General features: G+C 39.0%; 1 protein-coding gene across 1 annotated transcript in view; it reads right to left on the reverse strand.

Moving 5' to 3' along the window:
• Positions 1-24,795, reverse strand: part of Nkain2 (sodium/potassium transporting ATPase interacting 2) — a 1,206,208-nt gene that overhangs the window by 116,950 nt on the left and 1,064,463 nt on the right. The gene's annotated exons all lie outside the window — the stretch shown is intronic.

Here is a 24,795-nt window from a genome sequence, read left to right on the forward strand (position 1 = left end):
GTGGTAGTATCCTGGAGAACTGGAGCAGTGTTCTCCAGAAGGTAGCATAAGGTTTGATCAGTATCCAATATATGCCATGCTTCTCCATAGCCAGGATTCATGGGTCTGGGAATCAAGGGGTAGGAAAAGAGATGGTTCCACTTACTATAATCCCCAATGACCCACTTAGTTCTGGAGGCCTAGAAGTTTTCATTCCAGAGCAGGGAGCACCCCGGCCAGTAAGCACACCACACATTTCACTAAACTGTGAACTTAGGCATCCCCCTGGCCACTTTAAGCTTCTGAGGCCCTTAAGCCAATAGGCTTCAAAAAGAGTAGCAGTGTTAGGAGGGGTGATTTATTGATCCAGATTACCAAGAGGAAATACAGATTATTTCTCCACAATGGAAGTAAGTAAGATTATGTCTGGAATGCAGGAGTTCCATTAGCACCTCTCTTGGTGCTATGTTCTGTGATTAAAGTTAATGGAAAACTATTCCAACTTAATACAGGTAGAAACTCAAAGGGCATACACTCTTCAGGAATAAGGTATTATCACTCATTCAAGAAAAGACCCAAGACCTGGTGAGGTACTTGCTAAGGATGAGGAAAACACACAATGTGTAGTGGAGGAAAGTAGATATAAATACCCGCTAAAGCCATATGTCCAGTTGTAGGACTGAGGTTATAATTGCCATAGTTAGACTTCAAAAATCTAAACTCCAAAGTTTTGAGGGAGTGCATATTTCTGTTGGTATTGTTGGTTTAAGACATTCCAATCTAGGGTACTTTAATTTGGCACTAATTATCATAATTTTGATACAAATATTGGTAATATTGAATTTAAGATTTAGATATGTTGATGTCATTTGAGACATTAAATACTTAGATACAACACAGAGGTAAGGGAGTGTGCTACATGCTAGGTTTGGAAAGTGAGATAAGGGTGAGACTGAGGATTCAAACAAGGAGAATGAATTCCTTGATAGAGATTGTACAAACAGATCCAAAGTCAAAGACTAGCCAGTGGTATTTGAGTAAGTGTTTAACAGACCTCCTAAGAACTACTTGAAAACATGCTAAATTGTAGATTTTACTATTTTCTACCATAAACTCTCTGCTTAAGGCTAATTTGAAGCAAGTTTTATGATGTCAACTGATATTAATAAAATTTAAAAATTGGATCTCAAGGGGCAGGTGATCTGAGCTGGTTTCACTATTACAACAGGTCCATGTTTAGAATACATGTGTAAGAAGTGACCCTATCACATAATACAAGCACGTGACTAGAAAGGCAAAACACTGAATTTTCATAGGCAAATTCTTAAGAAGAAGAAAGTTTAGGGTTTTTTTTTTAATCACTTATGTGCACATCTACTATTTTTTTAAACATTTTTTAATTGGATACTTTACTTACATTTCAAATGTCATCCCCTTTCCCTGTTTCCTCTTTGGAATCCCCTTATCCCTTTCCCCATCTGGCTGCCTCTATGAGAGTGTTCCCCCATGTACATTCCCTTCCAACTCCCTGCCTTGGCATTCCTCTATACAGGGGCATTGAAAATTCACAGGGCCAAAGGCCTCTCCTTTCATTGATGCCCAATAAGGCCATCCTCTGCTACATATGTGGCTGGAGACATAGGTCCTTCCATGTGTATTCTTTGGTTCTTGGTTTAGTCTCCAGGAGATCTGGGTGGGGGGTGGGTCCAGATATTGTTGTTCTTCCTATGGAGTTGAAAACCCCTTCAGCTCCTTCAGTCCTTTTTCTAACGCTTCCCCTGGGGGCTCCATTTACAGTCCAATAATTGATCAAGAACATCTAACTGTATTTGTCAGGCTCTGGCAGAGCTTCTCAGCAGACAGCTATATCAGGCTCCTGTCAGCATGTATTTCTTGGCATCCTCAATATTGTCTGGGTTTTGTCACAGTATATGAGATGGTACCCTAGGTAGGGTTGTTTCTGGATGACCTTTCCCTCAGTCTCTGCTCGTCACTTTGTCTTTGTATTCCACCTGTGAGTATTTTGTTCTCCCTTCTCAGAAGGAGAGAAGCATCCATTTTTAGAATTCCAACTTCTTGAGCTTCAGGTGGTCTGTAGATTGTATCTTGGGTTATCTGAGCTTTTGGGTTAATACCTGCTTATCAGTGAGTGCATACCAAGTGTGTTTTTCTGTGAGTGTTACCTCACTCAGGATGATATTTTCTAGTTTCATCCCTTTGCGTAAGAATTTCATGAAGTCATTGTTTTTAGTAATTGAGTAGTACTCCATTGTGTAAATGTACCACTTTTTCTGTATCAATTCCCCTGTTGAAGCGCATCTGGGTTCTTTCCAGCTTCTGGCTATTATAAATAAGGCTGCTATGAACATAGTGGAACATGTGTCCCTGTTGTATTTTGGAGCATCTTTTGGGTATATGCCCAGGAGAGGTATGGCTAGGTCCTCAGGTAGTACCATGTCCAGTATTCTGAGAAAACCTCCAGACTGATTTCCAGAGTGGTTGTACCAGTCTGCAATCCCACCAACAATGGAGGAGTGTTCCTCTTTTTCCACATCCTCGCCAGCATCTGCTGTCACTGGAGTTTTTCATCTTAGCCACTCTGACTTGTGTGAGGTGGAATCTCAGAGCTGTTTTGATTTGCATTTCCCTGATGACTAAGGATGTTGGACATTTCTTGAGGTAATTCTCTGCCATTCAATATTCTTCCGTTGAGAATTATTTGCTTAGCTCTGTAGCCCGATTTTTAAAAGTCTTATTTGATTCTCTAGAGTCTAACTTCTTAAGTTATATATATTTGTATATATTGGATATTAGCCCTCTATGGGATGTAGGAATGGATACAGAAAATGGTACATTTACACAATGGAATACTACTCAGGTGAGGAAGGTGTTGTGGCCTCAACTGTGACCTTGATTGTTATCAGAGCTCCAGTGCTCCTGGGTGTGTCTGATCTCCTGGGAGTTGAGTTTTCTCTCTGATCCCGTGCTGCTGTGCTCCTGTGCTCCTTTGCTTCTGTGATCCTGTGATCCTGTGATCCTGTGATCCTGTGATCCTGGGTGTGTTAGAGCACCTGGGTGACGGGCTTCCTCTGGATGTTGTAGGAATTGGTACAAGACTAGCGCCCAAGGTCTGCTCAGTGCACAAGTTCAGACTGGAAGGCTGCACATCTACTATTGAAGTTACAAATATGGTCTAGGGAAAATGAATATTTTGCTTCTCCTAACATGTCATTACTTTTGCTTTATGAATATTGACACAACCATTATTTTCCTTTTTTTGAGACTGTGTTTTCTGTAACTTGGGCTGGTCTCATACTCACTATATAGATGAGAATGACTTTGAGCTTCTAATCTTCCTGCCTTCACTTCTCAAGAACTGGGATTAGAGGTGTGTGACTCCATGCAGCATTTATACTGTATTGGGAATCAAATCTATGGCTTCATGAAGCAATATAAGCAGAGTGCCAGATGAGCTAAATCCAGAGCCCAACGAAAGTATTACTTTGAATGAATAAACTTTCTGAAATTATTATTTTGGGCTAAAAGGCATTGCAGAAATTATTTTATTTAATTTCCTCTCAACAAGCCATTATAATTATACTGACTTTATATCTGAGAAAGAGAATTAACATGGTATATGCAGGTTACTCTTGGTATTTGGCAGCTAATATTTAGAGAAAAAGTTCTTAGACTCAAAATCTATTGCCCAAAGAAATAGGAGAGCAGACTAACAAGTGAGTTGATCACAGTTGCAAGTGGCAGCCTGGTTTCACTGAATATGTACAGAAAGGTAGCTCTTGTGTTATAGATCTTATCCTTTTCAAGGACAGTAAAAAAATTAGCTTTTTCATGTCAATATTATATTTAAAAATATTGCTTATACACACCCACAATCTGAGGAAGCCAATATTCGTTCATGAAGTGTGTGTACTCACTCTACCTGGGGAGTGACCAGACCCATGTGCTCTAATCTTGCACTTCACATCTCAGCCTAGCTCCAGTAATATAGTTTGTGCCCCAGTCCAGATTGACACTTTTGCATATTTTGGTTACCACTGCCTTGGACTCACTCCCAGCCCTACAATTAAAAAAAAATCAGTATCTGAAGGACTGACCTAGTGACTCCTCAAATTATTCTGAAATCAGATATGTTTGGGCAACAGCAAAAGGAACAAAGTTTTACTCAATATAGGTAGGCTAGAATCTCATACCAGACACACAAAGAAGTCCACATCCTTAGCTTAAATCCTAATAACAGCAACAGAAAGGCCAAGAAAATATGCATTCCCCCAAATCCACTAGTTCTCTCTCTCTCTCTCTCTCTCTCTCTCTCTCTCTATATATATATATATATATATATATATATGTGTGTGTTTTTGTGTGTGTGTGTGTGTGTGTGTGTAAAACATTTTAATGATTTTAATGAGGATTACTTATTTGAATCCAAGGGCACAGAATTTAAAAACAACCATAAACACGGTTGAAGAATTTCAGGAGTTTAAAAAAGATAGGCTAGTGAAATCATCTTGGAGGCAAACCTTTAACCAACACTTTGCTTAGCAACTATAACTTCTAACTACATTTTAAATATTTCTCTTTATACCCACAGATAAGTATATTCCTTATGCTTCATCATGAAAACATCTTTTAGTAAGAAACAAAGACTATTGCAAACACACACACACACACACACACACACACACACACACACACACACACACAACCCAACACTGCAGTGTTGTAAAGACAAGGGATACCTCTAGACAACAACATATCTATCGATGGATATTTCAGAATACAGCATGCAAAGTGGAGTCGGGTGATGCAGAAAGATTTTCGTGGCCAGAGGATCAGGGAGTTTGCTGTGAAACTCTGTCTTCTAATAATGTCAGAAGCTAAACCCATACCGTCTCACCAATATAACTGCCTAAACGTTCAGAGACTGCCTCACACCTTCCTTTTGCTCAAGAAAATCTGAGCGGCATGGCCACACTGAGGGCTAATCTGGGGATCCAAGTTAACACACAGTGTGTTTAAAAAAATGGTGAAATTTTTATTTTGGCTTCATTTCAAAATAAAATTCTTCTGTGTTCTTCTGTAGAACACTCTCTTTGTCGAGTTTAGTTTTCAAATCCTGAACTATTTGTGTACTTCATTTTGGGGATCTAGCCCATATACAGTCACCAAACCCATACGATATTGTGGATGCCAAGAAGTTCATGCTGACAGGAGCCTGATATAGCTGTCTCCTGAGAGGCTCTGCCAGAGCCTGACAAATACTGAGGCAGATGCTCACAGCCAATCATTGGACTGAGAACTGAGTTCCCAATGGGGGAGTTAGAGGAAGGACTGAAGGAGCTGAAGGGGCTTGCAGCCTCATAGGAAGAATGACAATATCAACTAACCAGACCCTCCAGAGCTCCCAGGGACTAAACCACCAATCAGAGAGTACATACACTTGGAGGACCCATGGATCCAGCCGCATACGTAGCAGAGGATGGTCTTGTGGGGCATCAGTCCTATGAAGGCTCCAGTGTAGGGGAATGCCAGAGTGGGGAGGCAGGAGGGAGTGGGCATGTGGGTGGGGGAGCACCCTCATAGAAGCAGGGGGAGGGAGGATGAAATAAGGGCTTTCCAGAAGGGAAACTAGGAAAGGAGATAACATTTGAAATGTAAATAAAGAAAATATCCAATAAAAGAAAAGGAAAAAAAGAAATGAATAAAAAATAAGAATGGAAGAAACTTTGCAGAGATTCTAAGTATATCATGCTAAGTCCCCTAGAACCCCAAGTGAGAGAAGTTTAGAGTGAAATATGTTAAATACACTTATATGTAAAGTAATCATTTTTTCAACACAAGGTACCATGTGCTGTAATAAGCTTATAATTATTTTCTGTCCTTCAGGATCAAATGTAATTTTCTTCCATGAAATTTATCAAATGTATTTAGTCTGTGCTTTAAGGGAGATGGTGTCTATTGTTTTTTTTCTATTAATATTCTTGACAATTAATCAACATCTCTCACTTTTTCCTAATACCATGTCTTGGAGTGTAATTTTAAGTCTATTAGAAGTCATCTTATTGAAGTTTTTCCTAGGGTGTTGAACTCTTTTGTCTTAGTTTATGGAATGCTTGGTTTCTGTTGGGGAGAAATTGTAGGAAATATTTAGAAGGTCAACTGGGGTCTCATTATGAAAGGTCACAGTAAAGGATGTAGGCAATAAAGGACTTTAAGATTACAGGCCACACAGTAAGTGGCTCTGGGCCATTTTGCAGAGCCTATTGAACTAGAAATAAACCTGGAGGAAGGTACCAAGTTCTGAGTCTATGATGAGAATAGGAATAGGTAACATCCCAGCATACACAACCAATAGACTGTAGGTCTAAGAGGTTTTAAGAGTCATTAGCCTATATGTTGAATGTGGGGAATTAAGAGTCAGATTCAATACATTATTTACTTTCTTCCATAAATTACTCCCATTTTGCTTATTAGTAGAGTTAGATGGCCATTAGTTATATGCTGGGATTTTTGCTTATTCATAGACCTTTATTACTGTTTGATTCAAATTCTTAAAAAATGACGTAATACTTAATTTTACATCATGCATCCTTCACGCAGAGGGCAGACGACAACTTGCAGGGCTCGGCTGTCTCCTTCCAACATATGAATGGGTAGGACTCATGTCCTCCGGCTCTGCAGCAGGAACTTTTATCCACTGAACCGTCCGTCTTGTCAGTCTAAGTGAAAGACTTTTGAATGTTTCCCTGACTCATAGTATTAGAAGATGTTCCATGTTTATCTTATGTGTTGTTCACTTCAATTTTAGGATTATCTTTTGAGAAGCCCTTGTTATTTTTACTGGTGAGTAGTACTGAAAAAACAAAACAAAACAAAACAAAACAAAACAACAAACAGCTATATAGTTGTGGTCAGTGCTACCAGAGCATTATGGCTCTAGGATTTCTCTACATGGGCACAAAGATCTTACATATACATGATAAACCATACATGTATGAATATACATCATATATTTACACCTGTAGCTTTAGGTGCATATATTGAGCTAAACATGAGATCATTTTATATTGTTGTCTCCAACCCACCCTATTATCTTTCTATCCTTCCTGGTTTATCCGTGACCTCTCACTGTAACAGTAGAGACCTGACCCTTGTCTTCAGCTCCCCATTTACTTAACTGTTTGTCTCCAGTGTATGTGCGAAGCAGTGTCAGAATTGAAACCTGCACCCCAATGAGCAACTAGAGGATGGTGTTTATGTGCAATCTCTTTTCCTTCAATCTTACTGACTCTACACATTTGCAAAGTTGTTTTGTACATTTACAGTTCAGTTAGATTCTCTTCTTATAGATACAATTATGAATTTGCTCTATCGCCTTCATGTGATGGTTTTTTTTTTATTATTAACTTGAATATTTCTTATATACATTTCGAGTGTTATTCCCTTTCCTGGTTTCCGGGCAAACATCCCCCTCCCTTCTCCCCTTCCTTATGGGTGTTCCCCTTCCCACCCTCCCCCCATTGCCGCCCTCCCCTCAACAGTCTAGTTCACTGGGGGTTCAGTCTTAGCAGGACCCAGGGCTTCCCCTTCCACTGGTGCTCTTACTAGGATTTTCATTGCTACCTATGAGGTCAGAGTCCAGGGTCAGTCCATGTATAGTCTTTAGGTAGTGGCTTAGTCCCTGGAAGCTCTGGTTGCTTGGCATTGTTGTACATATGGGGTCTCGAGCCCCTTCAAGCTCTTCCAGTTCTTTCTCTGATTCCTTCAACGGGGTCCTATTCTCAGTTCAGTGGTTTGCTGCTGGCATTCGCCTCTGTATTTGCTGTATTCTGGCTGTGTCTCTCAGGAGCGATCTACACTTCTGCACTTCTTTTTGCTTCATCCATCTTGTCTAATTGGGTGGCTGTATATATATGGGCCACATGTGGGGCAGGCTCTGAATGGGTGTCCCTTCAGTCTCTGTTTTAATCTTTCCCTCTCTCTTCCCTGCCAAGGGTATTCTTGTTCCCCTTTTTAAAGAAGGAGTGAAGCATTCACATTTTGATCATCCGTCTTGAGTTTCATTTGTTCTAGGCATCTAGGGTAATTCAAGCATTTGGGCTAATAGCCACTTATCAATGAGTGCATACCATGTATGTCTTTCTGTGATTGGGTTAGCTCACTCAGGATGATATTTTCCAGTTCCAACCATTTGTCTACTAATTTCATAAACTTGTTGTTTTTGATAGCTGAGTAATATTCCATTGTGTAGATGTAGCACATTTTCTGTATCCATTCCTCTGTTGAAGGGCATCTGGGTTCTTTCCAGCTTCTGGCTATTATAAATAAGGCTGCGATGAACATAGTGGAGCACGTGTCTTTTTTATATGTTGGGGCATCTTTTGGGTATATGCCCAAGAGAGGTATAGCTGGATCCTCAGGCAGTTCAATGTCCAATTTTCTGAGGAACCTCCAGACTGATTTCCAGAATGGTTGTAGCAGTCTGCAACCCCACCAACAATGGAGGAGTGTTCCTCTTTCTCCGCATCCTCGCCAGCATTTGCTGTCACCTGAGTTTTTGATCTTAGCCATTCTCACTGGTGTGAGGTGAAATCTCAGGGTTGTTTTGATTTGCATTTCCCTGATGACTAAAGATGTTGAACATTTCTTTAGGTGTTTCTCAGCCATTCGGCATTCCTCAGCTGTGAATTCTTTGTTTAGCTCTGAACCCCATTTTTAATAGGGTTATTTGTCTCCCTGCCATCTAACTTCGTGAATTCTTTGTATATTTTGGATACGAGCACTCTATCAGTTGTAGGATTGGTAAAGATCTTTTCCCAATCTGTTGGTTGCCGTTTGTCCTAAATCCACAGTGTCCTTTTTGCCTTACAGAAGCTTTGCAGTTTTATGAGATCCCATTTGTCGATTCTTGATCTTAGAGCATAAGCCATTGGTGTTTTGTTCAGGAAATTTTTCCAGTGCCCATGTGTTCCAGATGCTCCCTAGTTTTTTTCTTCTATTAGTTTGAGTGTGTCTGGTTTGATGTGGAGGTCCTTAATCCACTTGGACTGAAGCTTTATACAGGGTGATAAGCATGGATCGATCTGCATTCTTCTACATGTTGACCTCCAGTTGAACCAGCACCATTTGCTGAAAATGCTATCTTTTTTCCATTGGATGGTTTTGGCTCCTTTGTCAAAAATCAAGTGCCCATAGGTGTGTGGGTTCATTTCTGGGTCTTCAATTCGGTTCCATTGGTCTATCTGTCTGTCTCTGTACCAATACCATGCAGTTTTTATCACTATTGCTCTGTAATACTGCTTGAGTTCAGGGATAGTGATTCCCCCTGAAGTCCTTTTATTGTTGAGGATAGTTTTAGCTATCCTGGGTTTTTTGTTATTCCAGATGAATTTGCAAATTGTTCTGTCTAACTCTTTGAAGAATTGGATTGGTATTTTGATGGGGATTGCATTGAATCTGTAGATCGCTTTTGGTAAAATGGCCATTTTTACTATATTAATCCTGCCAATCCATGAGCATGGGAGATCTTTCCACCTTCTGAGGTCTTCTTCAATTTCTTTCTTCAGTGTCTTGAAGTTCTTATTGTACAGATCTTTTACTTGCTTGGTTAAAGTCACACCGAGGTACTTTATATTATTTGGGTCTATTATGAAGGGTGTCGTTTCCCTAATTTCTTTTCTCGGCTTGTTTCTCTTTTGTGTAGAGGAAGGCTAATGATTTATTTGAGTTAATTTTATACCCAGCCACTTTGCTGAAGTTGTTTATCAGCTTTAGTAGTTCTCTGGTAGAACTTTTGGGATCACTTAAATATACTATCATATCATCTGCAAATAGTGATATTTTGACTTCTTCTTTTCCGATCTGTATCCCCTTGACCTCCTTTTGTTGTCTGATTGCTCTGGCTAGAACTTCAAGAACTATATTGAATAAGTAGGGAGAGAGTGGGCAGCCTTGTCTAGTCCCTGATTTTAGTGGGATTGCTTCAAGTTTCTCTCCATTTAGTTTAATGTTAGCCACTGGTTTGCTGTATATGGCTTTTACTATGTTTAGGCATGGGCCTTGAATTCCCTATTCTTTCCAGGACTTTTTATCATGAAGGGGGTGTTGAATTTTGTCAAATGCTTTCTCAGCATCTAATGAAATGATCATGTGGTTTTGTTCTTTCAGTTTGTTTATATAATGGATCACGTTGATGGTTTTCCAGATATTAAACCATCCCTGCATGCCTGGGATGAAGCCTACTTGATCATGGTGGATGATTGTTTTGATGTGCTCTTGGATTCGGTTTGCAGAATTTTGTTGAGTACTTTTAAATGGTCGATGTTCATAAGGGAAATTGGTCTGAAGTTCTCTTTCTTTGTTGGGTCTTTGTGTGGTTTAGGTATAAGAGTAATTGTGGCTTTATAGAAGGAGTTCGGTATTGCTACATCTGTTTCAATTTTGTGGAATAGTTTGGATAATATTGGTATGAGGTCTTCTATGAAGGTCTGATAGAATTCTGCACTAAACCCGTCTGGACCTGGGCTCTTTTTGGTTGGGAGTCCTTTAATGACTGCTTCTATTTCCTTAGGAGTTATGGGGTTGTTTAACTGGTTTATCTGTTCCTGATTTAACTTTGGTACCTGGTATCTGTCTCGGAAGTTGTCCATTTCCTGTAGATTTTCAAGTTTTGTTGAATATAGGCTTTTATAGTAAGATCTGATGATTTTTTGAATTTCCTCTGAATCTGTAGTTATGTCTCCCTTTTCATTTCTGATTTTGTTAATTTGGACACACTCTCTGTGTCCTCTCGTTAGTCTGGCTAGGGGTTTATCTATCTTGTTGATTTTCTCAAAGAACCAACTTTTGGTTCTGTTGATTCTTTCTATGGTCCTTTTTGTTTCTACTTGGTTGATTTCAGCTCTGAGTTTGATTATTTCCTGCCTTCTACTCCTCCTGGGTGCATTTGCTTCTTTTTGTTCTAGAGCTTTTAGGTGTGCTGTCAAGCTGCTGACATATGCTCCTTCCTGTTTCTTTCTGCAGGCACTCAGCGCTATGAGTTTTCCTCTTAGCACAGCTTTCATTGTGTCCCATAAGTTTGGGTATGTTGTACCTTCATTTTCATTAAATTCTAAAAGTTTTTAATTTCTTTCTTTATTTCTTCCTTGACCAGGTTATCATTGAGTAGAGCATTGTTCAATTTCCACGATATGTGGGCATTCTTCCCTTATTGTTATTGAAGACCAGTTTAGGCCGTGGTGGTCTGATAGCACGATGGGATTATTTCTATCTTTCTGTACCTGTTGAGGCCCCTTTTTTTGACCAATTATATGGTCAATTTTGGAGAAAGTACCATGAGGAGCTGAGAAGAAGGTATATCCTTTTTGCTTTAGGATAGAATGTTCTATAAATATCTGTTAAGTCCATTTGGCTCATGACTTCTCTTAGTCTGTCTACGCTCTGTTTAATTTCTGTTTCCATGATCTGTCCATTGATGAGAGAGGGGTGTTGAAGTCTCCTACTATTATTGTGTGAGGTGCAATGTGTTTTGAGCTTTAGTAAGGTTTCTTTTATGTATGTAGGTGCCCTTGTATTTGGGGGCATAGATATTCAGGATTGAGAGTTCATCTTGGTGGATTTTTCCTTTGATGAATATGAAGTGTCCTTCCTTATCTTTTTTGATGTCTTTTAGGTGAAAATTGATTGTATTTGATATTAGAATGGCTACTCCAGCTTGCTTCTTCCGACCATTTGCTTGGAAAGTTGTTTTCCAGCCTTTCACTCTGAGGTAGTGTCTGTCTTTGTCTCTGAGGTGTGTTTCCTGTAGGCAGCAGAATGCAGGGTCCTCGTCGCATATCCAGTTTGTTAATCTATGTCTTTTTATTGGGGAGTTGAGGCCATTGATGTTGAGAGATATTAAGGAATAGTGATTATTGCTTCCTGTTATATTCATATTTGGATGTGTTATGTTTGTGTGCTTTTCTTCTCTTTGTTTTGTTGCCAAGACGATTAGTTTCTTGCCTCTTCTAGGGTATAGCTTGCCTCCTTATGTTGGGCTTTACCATTTATTATCCTTTGTAGTGCTGGATTTGTAGAAAGATATTGTGTAAATTTGGTTTTGTCATGGAATATCTTGGTTTCTCCATCTATGTTAATTGAGAATTTTGCAGGATACAGTAGCCTGGGCTGGCATTTGTGTTCTCTTAGGGTTTGTATGACATCTGTCCAGGATCTTCTGGCTTTCATAGTCTCTGGTGAGAAGTCTGGTGCAATTCTGGTAGGTCTGCCTTTATATGTTACTTGACCTTTTCCCTTACTGCTTTTAATATTCTTTCTTTATTTTGTGCGTTTGGTGTTTTGACTATTATGTGACGGGAGGTGTTTCTTTTCTGGTCCAATCTATTTGGAGTTCTGTAGGCTTCTTGTATGCCTATGGGTATCTCTTTTTTTAGGTTAGGGAAGTTTTCTTCTATGATTTTGTTGAAGATATTTACTGGTCCTTTGAGCTGGGAGTCTTCACTCTCTTCTATACCTATTATCCTTAGGTTTGATCTTCTCATTGAGTCCTGGATTTCCTGTATGTTTTGGACCAGTAGCTTTTTCCGCTTTACATTATCTTTGACAGTTGAGTCAATGATTTCTATGGAATCTTCTGCTCCTGAGATTCTCTCTTCCATCTCTTTGTATTCTGTTGGTGAAGCTTGTATCTACAGCTCCTTGTCTCTTCTTTTGGTTTTCTATATCCAGGTTATTTCCATGTGTTCTTTCTTGATTGCTTCTATTTCCATTTTTAATTCCTTCAACTGTTTGATTGTGTTTTCCTGGAATTCTTTCAGGATTTTTTTACGATTCCTCTCTGTAGGCTTCTACTTGTTCTCTAAGGGAGTTCTTCACGTCTTTCTTGAAGTCCTCCAGCATCATGATCAAGTATGATTTTGAAACTAGATCTTGCTTTTCTGGTGTGTTTGGATATTCCATGTTTGTTTTGGTGGGAGAATTGGGCTCCGATGATGCCATGTAGTCTTGGTTTCTGTTGCTTGTGTTCCTGCGCTTGCCTCTCGCCATCAGATTATCTCTAGTGTTACTTTGTTCTGCTATTTCTGACAGTGGCTAGACTGTTCTATAAGCCTGTGTGTCAGGAGTGCTGTAGACCTGTTTTACTGTTTTCTTTCAGCCAGTTATGGGGACCGAGTGTTCTGCTTTCGTGCGTGTAGTTTTTCCCCTCTACAGGTCTTCAGCTGTTCCTGTGGGCCTGTGTCTTGAGTTCACCAGGCAGGTCACTTGCAGCAGAAAAGTTGGTCTTACCTGTGGTCCCGAGGCTCAAGTTCGCTCTTGGGGTGCTGCCCACGGGCTCTCTGCGGTGGCAGCAACCAGGAAGATCTGCCCCGCCCCTTCCGGGAGCCTCCATGCACCAGGGTTCCAGATGTATTTTGGTGTTTTCCTCTGGAATCAGTAATGTGTGCAGAGAGCAGTCTCTTCTGGTTTCGCAGGCGTGCCTGCCTCTCTGAAGGTTTAGCTCTCCCTCCCACGGGATTTGGGTGCAGAGAACTGTTTATCCGGTCTGTTTCCTTCAGGTTCCGGCGGTGTCTCAGGCAGGGGTCCTGCCGCTCCTGGGCCCTCTCCCACGGGAGCCCAGAGGCCTGTACAGTTTCCTCTTGGGCCAGGGATGTGTGCAGGGGTGGGCAGTGTTGGTGGTCTCTTCTGCTCTGCAGCCTCAGGAGTGCCCACCTGACCAGGCGGTGAGGTCTCTCTCCCAGGGGTTTTGGGAGCAGAGAGCTGCTGCAGGCCGGGATCCTCGGGTGTGGGACTTCCGGTAAACACAGGACGGGCCCGGTCCTAGAGGAATTCTGCCTCCGTGTGTCCCGAGATCACCAGGCCGATTTCTTGCAGCAGAAAAGTTGGTCTTACCTGTGGTCCCGAGGCTCAAGTTCGCTCACGGGGTGCTGCCCACGGGCTCTCTGCGGTGGCAGCAACCAGCCATGTGATGGTTTTTTAATCATGATAAATTGACTATGTTAATTAATGTATATTTAAGAGTTGTAGGCATATACTGTCAAAATAAGTGATAGAAAGGAGTACAATTCTGACCATAAGTTCTTTTTTAAAAAAGATTGTTTTTAAAATTTATTTTATGTATTTGAGTACACTGTAGCTGTCTTCAGATACATCAGAAGAGGACATCAGATCCCACTATAGATGCTTGTGAACCACCATGTAGTTGCTGGGAATTGAACTCATGACTTCTGAAAGGGAAGCCAGTGCTCTTAACCACTGAACTATCTACCCAGCCCCTCACCTTAGGTTCTTAAATGTATTCTGAATAGTGTGTATTATTTTTCTAGATTTATTTACTACTCTTTATTTTAACTTTCTAATTTGCCCAGTGTAGGTTGAAGTTAATGCAAAGTTAAAATAGTTCTTTTTATTCTATCTATACATCTAGATCCTGAAGGATTTGAGGAAATAAGTGACGTGTAATGTTATGGTATATATTCTGCATAATAATATATACTATATTATATACACACATATATGTACACACACGGATATATACATAAACTATGAGTTAGTAGCATAATGTATTTTCTAGAAATATGCTAATTTAAAGCCAAGACTTAACTTGTTACCAAGGAAACTCTATGTAATTGAGCAAACATATTTAAATGACTCTGGAGATATCTTTGTATTATTGGTTTGATAATAAAAATGTTTTGATTTCAATTTATTATTGTTAATATGACCATATTATCAAGTTTTATGGCGTTGATCATTCTGTTAGATATATGTAAATATATTTCTGCTTGAATGAAAATACTTTTGATTCAACAATTTTCACTGACATAATTTTGTGTATTTATGTTGCAAATTTCAAATGCAAAATCTGAAGGGAACAGAAAATTAGTAGGAATACTAGTTCATTATATTTATCTCTACTAATTTTCAAAATAAAACTATACATTGTCAATTTCTTTCTCTGTTGCTGTGATTAAAAAGCATTTATTTTGGATCAGAGTTCAAGGGTATAGTCAGTCTATCATGAACTCAATATAACAATAATGTTATATTCAGCATCCCATGATTAGCAAGAGGAGAGACATCAATGCATGCCCTTTCTCAACTTAAACAGTCTAGGATATAAACCAGAGAACTGTGGGCTGGCTTTCTCTTCTCAGTGAACACAATCAAAATAATCCACCACGACATACCCTGAATCCCATCTCCCAGATCATTCGAGATTCAGACAAGATGACAGTAAACAGTAATCATGATATTCTAAGATTCCCAAATGATCCAATAGAGATTGAAATTGCTTTTTAAGAGTTATTCTATATCATGATTTATTATGTTATCTTTCAGTTTACTTTGTCTTGTTTCGGTTTCAGCTCATGCATTGAAGGTCATTATGGGGCTGCTATTTAAGTTAGGACTTTTTCTTAATAACGTGTAGACTGACTGTTATTAATATTCTAACTACCAAGTATTGTTAACACTGGGAGGTGGTTCTAAATAACATGAAATTTTAGTTGCCACCTGGATTCAATTTATACTGCAATGATATGAATGGACTGAAAATCAATAATTCGACTGGGGACTAGCTGGGGAAAACGGAGCAGGCGGTGTTTGAAGTTCAACCATAACATCTTGTAGCTACCAACTCATAATATATATATATATATATACATATATATATGTATGTATATGTATATATACCCATGTATACATATATGTGTACATATAGTATTTATTATTATGCAGAATATATATGCATATGTATATGCATATATATATATATACTATAACATTACACCTCAGTTATTTCCTCAAATCCTTCAGTATCTAGATGTATAGATAGAATAAAAACAGCTACAAGACTTGTAGCTTGACTCCTGTGTGCTTCACCCAGGAAGTTAAACACCAACCCCAGAGAGCAGGCAGCAATTAGTACTTGAGTGAAGATATTCCTTAGGACTTAAAATCTATACTTAGTTGATAAACTCCTTGTCTGCATTAGAAATTCCTGTGAATTTAGAGTCATGTTCTCACAGGAAGAGTTCTAATAATGATCTCTGACTTTAGAACTAATGATGCTTTTATTCTTTCTTGAAACTTACTTCTTGATGATATTCTTTTTTCAGGAATGCAGGGGTGATAATCAAACATCACTCCTTCCCTGGTACTAATCACGCAGGGGAGCACTGGGAGTAATCAATGTGCTGAGAAAACCTTCCGTGAATAATGAGTCAAAAAAATGTCACCTTGAAACTTCTCCACATATTTTGGAAAGATCAAACTGCTCTTTTTAACTTGAGAAGGGATTTAGGCATTTTGTGTAAAAAATAAAACTATATAGGTACTATAAAAAATAAGAGCAAATTACTCTGCTGTGTATTTGCATATCTGGCACCTCCAGCCCTCGATGGTATATTAAGGACATTGATAGACTTGGGCATCTCTCTAGCTATGCTATCTTTAGCATATGTAATCTCTCTCTTAGGCTAGCTCTACTCTTTATCGATGTCTACAGCTTTAGTTGATTGGTACCGCATGCTCCTGGTATGTCTACCACACTGTGGTTGCCATTGCAACTTGTATTTCACGTTGTGGCTCCCTGTAGATATTGGTGTCCCTGTAGATATTTTGTGTCTTTGGTGGCTTTCTTTGGAACCTTGACGCATAAGTCTACATATCCCTTACTCTTGAATTTTGCAGTGATCTAGAATCACATAGATGAGACTACCAACTTCAGCTGCCAGTGCCAGATGCTGTCTGGCCCCTTTCTCCAACAAATGTTGTACGTTTTCTATAGATGGTTTCTTTTCAGGAGAAAATATCACATCATTTAATGGCATTCTCAACTTAACTTAAATATGAATTTGCATTCATACAATATGCAGCCTTTTATGCTTGGGCTGTTGACTTCAGGGAACCTTTCTGATTGTTCCAGTAAGGAGAGAGAGATTTGTTTCCTATAGCTGGGTTCTCTGCACCTGCCGTAGCTATTCCTTTTAAACCCACCCTTGCCCCTTTGCCTATGCAACTTTACATTTTGCACAGTTTCTGCTTTTCATTATTGTAAATATGAATAAGAACTGTGAACAGGACAGTTCCATGGCCTGGTGTTATCCTGTTTGACATTTCTTCCATCAAACAAATTACTTCAGTATTTTCAATTCCTCAGTGAATTTTCAAGACGAAGGCACATGGCTGCCAGATACATTGATAGGATATAACAGAAGATAGCCTTCAGTTTATCTTGAACAGAGTCCCTCTGAAACCTTTCAAACCAGGTATATCCTGTCTGCATTTTTCTTGGTACTCTGCTTTTCCAAACTCTCACTAGGACAGACATGAAGCTCTGCTTATAGCATTTAAGGTTCTCTGGCCTGTAATCGCAAACATTCTTTCTGAAAACCAAATCCAGAGAAAAACGGACCGCATGTCAGATTTAGCACAGCAACAGCTGTATGCTTCAGAACCAACTTTCTGTATTAGTTACTTAGCCTTGTAACAAAATGCGCCGTGATGTGGAAAAGGTAGTTTTAGTTTGCCTTCTCGGTTTGAGGCTACAGGTGGTCACAGAAGGGAAGGCAGCTCCAGCTGTGACAGCAGCAGGAAGAACCAGTTGGTCATTTTGCATCCACAGTTAATCAAGAAAACACTCTCATTGGCACTTGGCTTGCTTTCTCCTCTTTTCCTACATTTGAGCTCAGAACCAGAGACAATGGGATGATGTCACTTACATTTTAAAAGGTGGCCTCTTTCCAGTTTCTATGGACACTCCCTCCCAGGAATCTGATTTTCAGATTTACTAAGTAAAATCAAGTATATAATGCATATTAACCAACATACCAGGTTATAGTAATAAAGGCAAAACAGCTTGGCACAGGGAGGTCAGTAAAATATCAGAATAATGAAAATTATTCTTTTTTTTTTTTGGAAAATTATTCTTTTTAAAGAGCACCAGAAACAGAATGGGACATAGAGATGTTTTAGGTGGTGAAGCCTCTACAGGGACAAAAGCTCTCCTACAATAGAAAAAGACAAAAGATCAACATCAAATTTCCAGTTTCAAAGTTGTAACACAAGAGAAGAGTTTGTGTATCAGTGGATGTCAGGGTCACAGGATAACAAGAAAACTACCTGACATGATGCTCACTTGAGAAAAGTGCATCTGTTTAAGTGAAAGGAAGAGTTGCATAAGACAAAATTTTATAGCAGTCTCTACGAAACCGAGTAGACTTGGTGAGAAAAATCCAAATAAAAAAAATCATAGTAGTATTATTTAAAAGAATTTCCTCAACACAGAGAGTGAAGCAATAATTCAAAAGGACTAAACCAACTAGAGAGTAGAGGAAATAGTGTAGGTTATTCAGAAGAAAATCATCTAAGATCAAGGTGTAGGGGATGTTAATGGACCAAAATGGAATACGTAAACTGTGCTGTGCCTGATTTAGTCATGCATTTAGAGCTTGAGCCTTTTAGTGTCGTAGGTTAGTAAACTATGCTCAGCAATGAAGGTGGGTATGTGATATAAATAAAATATAATTCTTATCCTGATTTTTTATTAATGAACTACTTCCTTTCTCTATAATATGTTATAGTTGTTGTTTAAGTTAAAAAATTCTATCTTCCATTTTATGAGACACACACACACACACACACACACACACACACACACACACATTCATTTCCCCCACACAAAAATCTAGAAGAGGGCTTTTCCATGCGAGTTACACTTTGAATGAAGAAAGGCAGGGATGTATACAGTTATATATAACAGTGATAATCATTTTGTTTTACCCTTGGGTAGAAAAACTAAATGGTGCATGTGAAATATATTTTTGTAATGCTATAATAATTTATAATTTATAATAACTAAGTTAAAAATAGCCTTCAGAGCCAGCTTTTGTTGATAAATTGACAACTTTGGTTGTACAGGCTAAGTTGGGGTGTTATCTTAGGTTGTCCTCTGGTTTAGCTCAGAAATTGTTTTAGGGTTACTAAAAATTATTTATTATCAGTTTCTGAAAGCCATGTGGGAGCCTGGTATTTAAAACTCATTAGAAGGCAGGCTCCTTGGCTAGCCTGTCATAAGTGGAACAAAGCCAGACACTATTCCTGTCTGCCTCGCTGTTAGCTCACTGGATTTCATGGTCCAGTGACTCATATCTGAACAGAACAAAACTTTATCACAAAGAATTTTATTCTGCACTAAACTTGCAGATAAAAAGTAATTTAGTTTATATGCTGCAGTGATGCAAGTCAAAACCCTTAATATTTTTATTAATTGCTAAAAGCAGAGAGAGATTCAGAAGCATAAAAATATCCTCACAGAACTATGGAAATGGAAAATCCGAAGACAAGAAATTGAGAGATGCCCAGTATTTTGGAAGTCATGGGTCTGCTTTTAGAAGACTTGGTACATGTAATTTTGAAGATGCATAATCAGCACAGACACTTCATTTAAAAATTATTTCAAACATGTTATGGTTTAGATATGAAATATGGTATATAGGTTCATATGTTTGAATATTTTGTCTCTAGATATTGGTTCCGTTTTAGAAATTTGTAGAGCTCTAAGAGGTAGAATCTCACCAGAAAATGAATCTCTGGAGACCTTGGGGTTTCGTAGCTTGGAACCACTTGTTTATTGTCTGCTTCTTGACAGCAGTCAGTGGGGCCAACCATCTGGAACTTCAGGCAGCATGTCTTCCTAGCCTTTTGTGGACTCGGTCTCCTATGATGGTGGATTGAATATGCTTGACCCATCGGAAGTGTTACTGTCAGGACCTGTAGCCTTGTTGGAGTAGGTGTGTCCTTGTTGGTGGAAGTACATTTCTCTGGCGGTGGGCTTTCAGATTTATGCTCTAGCTCAGCCCAGTGTGGAAAGGGGACACTTCAGATCAAGATGTAGAACTCTTAGCTCCTTCTCCAGCACCATGTCTGCCATGATGAAAGTGAACTAAATGAACCTGGGAAACTGTAAGCCAGCCCCCACCATAAGTGTGTCTTTAATAAAAGTTGCCTTGGTCTTGGTATATCCTTACACCAAATAAACCCTAACTAAAACAGATGATAAGAAACTATAAACCCTTTCTTCTTTAAAGTAGCTTCTTTACCAATTATTTTATGTCACAGCAATGAGGAAAATAGCTAAAATAGCACAGAACTTGAAAACTCAATCTTGATATCAGCAATGGTTACCCCATTTCACACTCACAATGAAAACTGATTTTTTTCTCCATCTTAATTAAATGGTTTATTTCTGATTTACATTTCAATTGTTATTCTTTCCCAGTTTCCAGGCAAACATCCCCCTAATCCCTCCCCCCTTCTACATGGGTGTTCCCTGCTATCCTCCCCCCATTACCGCCCTCCCCCCAACAATCACTGGGGGTTCAGTCTTGGCAGGACCAAAGTCTTCCCCTTCCACTGGTGCCCTTACTAGGCTATTTATTGCTACCTATGCAGTTGGAGCCCAGGGTAGGTCCATGTGTAGTCTTTGGGTAGTGGCTTAGTCCCTGGAAGCTCTGGATGGTTGGCATTGTTGTTCATATGGGGTCTCAAGCCCCTTCAAGCTCTTTCAGTCCTTTCTCTGATTCCTTCAATAGGGGTCCCGTTCCCAGTTCAGTGGTTTGCTGCTGGCATTCGCCTATGTATTTGCCATATTCTGGCTGTGTCTCTCAGAAGAGATCTACATCGGGTTCCTGTCAGCCTGCACTTCTTTTCTTCATCCATCTTATCTAGTTTTGTGGCTGTATATGTGTGGGCCATATGTGGGGCAGGCTCTGAATGGGCGTTCCTTCAGCCTCTGTTCTAAACTTTGCCTCCCTATTCCCTCCCAAGGATATTCTTGTTCCCTTTTTAAAGAAGGAGTGAAGCATTCACATTTTGGTCATCTTTCTTGAGTTTCATGTGTTCTGTGCACCTAGGGTAATTCGAGCATTTGGGCTAATATCCACTTATCAATGAGTGTATACCATGTGTGTTTTTCTGTGATTGGGTTACCTCACTCAGGATGATATTTTCCAGTTCCATCCATTTGCCTATGAATTTCATAAAGTCACTGTTTTTGATAGCAGAGCAGTATTCCATTGTATAGATGCACCATATTTTCTGTATCCATTCCTCTGTTGAAGGGCATCTGGGTTCTTTCCAGCTTCTGGCTATTATAAATAAGGCTGCTATAGCATGTGTCTTTGTTACATGTTGGAGCATCTTTTGGGTATATGCCCAAGAGAGCTTTAGCTGGGTCTTCAGGTAGTTCAATGTCCAATTTTCTGAGGAACCTCCTGACTGATTTCCAGAATGGTTGTACCAGTCTGCAATCCCACCATCAGTAGAGGAGTGTTCCTCTTTCTCCACATCCTCGCCAGCATCTGCTGTCACCGGAGTTTTTGATTTTAGCCATTCTGACTGGTGTGAGCTAGAATCTCAGGGATGTTTTGATTTGCATTTCCCATATGGCTAAACATGTTGAACATTTCTTTAGGTGTTTCTCAGCCATTCGGCATTCCTCAGCTGTAAATTCTTTGCTTAGCTCTGAACCCCATTTTTTAATAGGGTTATTTGTCTCCCTGCCATCTAACTTCGTGAATTCTTTGTATATTTTGGATACGAGCACTCTATCAGTTGTAGGATTGGTAAAGATCTTTTCCTAATCTGTTGATTGCCATTTTGTCCTAACAACAGTGTCCTTTGCCTTACAGAAGCTTTGTAGTTTTATGAGATTCTATTTGTCAATTCTTGATTTTAGAACATAAGCCATTGGTGTTTTGTTCAGGAAATTTTCTCCAGTTCCGTAAAATGGCCATTTTTACTATATTAATCCTGCCAATCCATGAGCATGGGAGATCTTTCCATCTCCTGAGATCCTCTTTGATTTCTTTCTTCAGAGACTTGAAGTTCTTATCATACAGATTATCATACAGATTTATCACTTGTTTGGTTAAAGTCACATCAAGGTATTTTATATTATTTGGGACTATTATGAAGGGTGTCGTTTCCCTAATTTCTTTGTCTGCTTCTTTCTCTTTTGTGTAGATGAAGGCAACTGATTTATTTGAGTTAATTTTATACCCAGCCACTTTGCTGAAGGTATTTATCAGGTTTAGTAGTTCTCTGGTGGAACTTTTGGGATCACTTATATACTATCATATCATCTGCAAATAGTGATATTTTGACTTCTTCTTTTCCAATCTGTATCCCCTTGATCTCCTTTTGTTGTCTGATTGCTCTGGCTAGGACTTTGGGAACTATATTGAATAAGTAGGGAGAGAGTGGGCAGCCTTGTCTAGTCCCTGATTTTAGTGGGATTGCTTCAAGTTTCTATCCATTTAGTTTAATATTAGCTACTGGTTTGCTGTATATGGCTTTTACTATGTTTAGGTATGAGCTTTAAATTCCTGTTGTTTCCAGGACTTTTATCATGAAGGGGTGTTGAATTTTGTCAAATGCTTTCTCAGCATCTAATGAAATGATCATGTGGATTTTATCTTTCCGTTTGTTTAAATAGTGGATTACATTGATGGTTTTCCGTGTATTAAATTATCCCTGCATCCCTGGGATGAAGCCTACTTGATCATGATGGATGATTGTTTAGATGTGCTCTTGGATTTGGTTTGCAAGAATTTTATTGAGTATTTTTGCATCGATATTCATAAGGGAAATTGGTCTGAAGTTCTCTTTCTTTGCTGCGTCTTTGTATGGTTTAGGTATAAGAGTAGTTATGGCTTCATAGAAGGAATTCGGTAGCGCTCCATCAGTTTCAATTTTGAGGAATAGTTTGGATAGTATTAGTATGAAGTCTTCTATGAAGGTTTGATAGAATTCTGCACTGAACCCATCTGGACCTGGGCTCTTTTTGGTTGGGAGACTTTTAATGACTGCTGCTATTTCTGTAGGAGTTATGGGGTTGTTGAAATGGTTTATCTGTTCCTGATTTAACTTTGGTACCTCGTATCTGTCTAGGAAATTGGCCATTTCCTGCAGATGTTCAAGTTTTGTTGGATATAGTCTTTTGTAGTAGGACTAATGATTTTTTGAATTTCTTCTGATTCTCTCTTTTCATTTCTGATATTGTTAATTTGGACACACTCTCTGTGTCCTCTGGTTAGTCTGGCTAAGGGTTTATCTATCTTGTTGATTTTCTCAAAGAACCAACTTTTGGTTCTGTTGATTCTTTCTATGGTCCTTTTTGTTTCTACTTGGTTGATTTCAGCTCTGAGTTTGATTATTTCCTGCCTTCTACTCCTCCTGGGTGTATTTGCTTCTTTTTGTTCTACAGCATTTAGGTGTGCTGTCAAGCTGCTGACATATACTCTCTCCTGTTTCTTTCTGCAGGCACTCAGAGCTATGGGTTTTCCTCTTAGCACTGCTTTCATTGTGTCCCATAAGTTTGGGTATGTTGTACCTTCATTTTCATTAAATTCTAAGAAGTCTTTAATTTCTTTCTTTATGTCTTCCTTGACCAGGTTATCATTGAGTATAGCATTGTTCAACTTCCATGTATATGTGGGCATTCTTCCCTTATTGTTATTGAACAGCAGCTTTATCCTGTGGTGGTCTGATAGGACGAATGGGATTATTTCTATCTTTCTGTATCTGTTGAGGCCTGTTTTATGACTGATTATATGGTCAATTTTGGAGAAAGTACCATGAGGTGGTGAGAAGGTATATCCTTTTGTTTTAGGATAGAATGTTCTATAAATATCTGTTAAGTCCATTTGGTTAATGACTTCCCTTAGTCTGTCTATGTCTCTGTTTAATTTCTGTTTCCATGATCTGTCCATTGATGAGAGTGGGGTGTTGCAATCTCCTACTATTATTGTGTGAGGTGCAATATGTGCTTCGAGCTTTAGTAAGGTTTCTTTTATGTATGTAGGTGTCTTTGTATTTGGAGCATAGATATTTAGGATTGAGAGTTCATCTTCGTGGATTTTTCCTTTGATGAATATGAAGTGTCCTTCCTTATCTTTTTTGATGACTTTTGGTTGAAAATCGACTTTATTCGATATTAGAATGGCTACTCCAACTTGCTTCTTCAGACCATTTGCTTGGAAAATTGTTTTCCAGCCTTTCACTCTGAGGTAGTGTCTTGTCTTTGTCTCTGAGGTGTTTTTCCTGTAGGCAGAATGCTGGGTCCTCATTGCATATCCAGTTTGTTAATCTGTGTCTTTTTATTGGGGAATTGAGTCCATTGATGTTGAGTGATATCAAGGAATAGTGATTGTTGCTTCCTGTTATATTTGTATTTGGAGGTGAGATTATGCTTGCTTGCTTGTCTTCTCTTTGTTTTGTTGCAAGATTAGTTTCATGCTCTTTCTAGGGTGTAGCTTGCCTCCTTGTGTTAGGCTTTACCATTTATTATCCTTTGTAGTTCTGGATTTGTAGAAAGATATTTTGTTAATTTGGTTTTGTCATGGAATATCTTGGTTTCTCCATCTATGTTAATTGAGAGTTTTACTGGATACAGTAACCTGGGCTGGCATTTGTGTTGTCTTAGGGTCTTTATGACATCTGTCCAGGATCTTCTGGCTTTCATAGTCTCTGGTGAGAAGTCTGGTGTAATTCTGATAGGTCTGCCTTTATATGTTACTTGATCTTTTTCCCTTACTGCTTTTAATACATTCTTTCTTTATTTTGTGCGTTTGTTGTTTTGACTATTATGTGATGGGAGGAGTTTCTTTTCTGGTCCAATTTATTTGGAGTTCTGTAGGCTTCTTGTATGTTTATGGGCATCTCTTTCTTTAGGTTAGTGTAGTTTTCTTCTATGATTTTGTTGAAGATATTTAGTGGTCCTTTGAGCTGGGAGCCTTC

The sequence above is a fragment of the Rattus rattus genome, chromosome 2 (genome assembly GCF_011064425.1).
Source record: "Rattus rattus isolate New Zealand chromosome 2, Rrattus_CSIRO_v1, whole genome shotgun sequence".
Classification (NCBI taxonomy): Eukaryota; Metazoa; Chordata; class Mammalia; order Rodentia; family Muridae; genus Rattus; species Rattus rattus.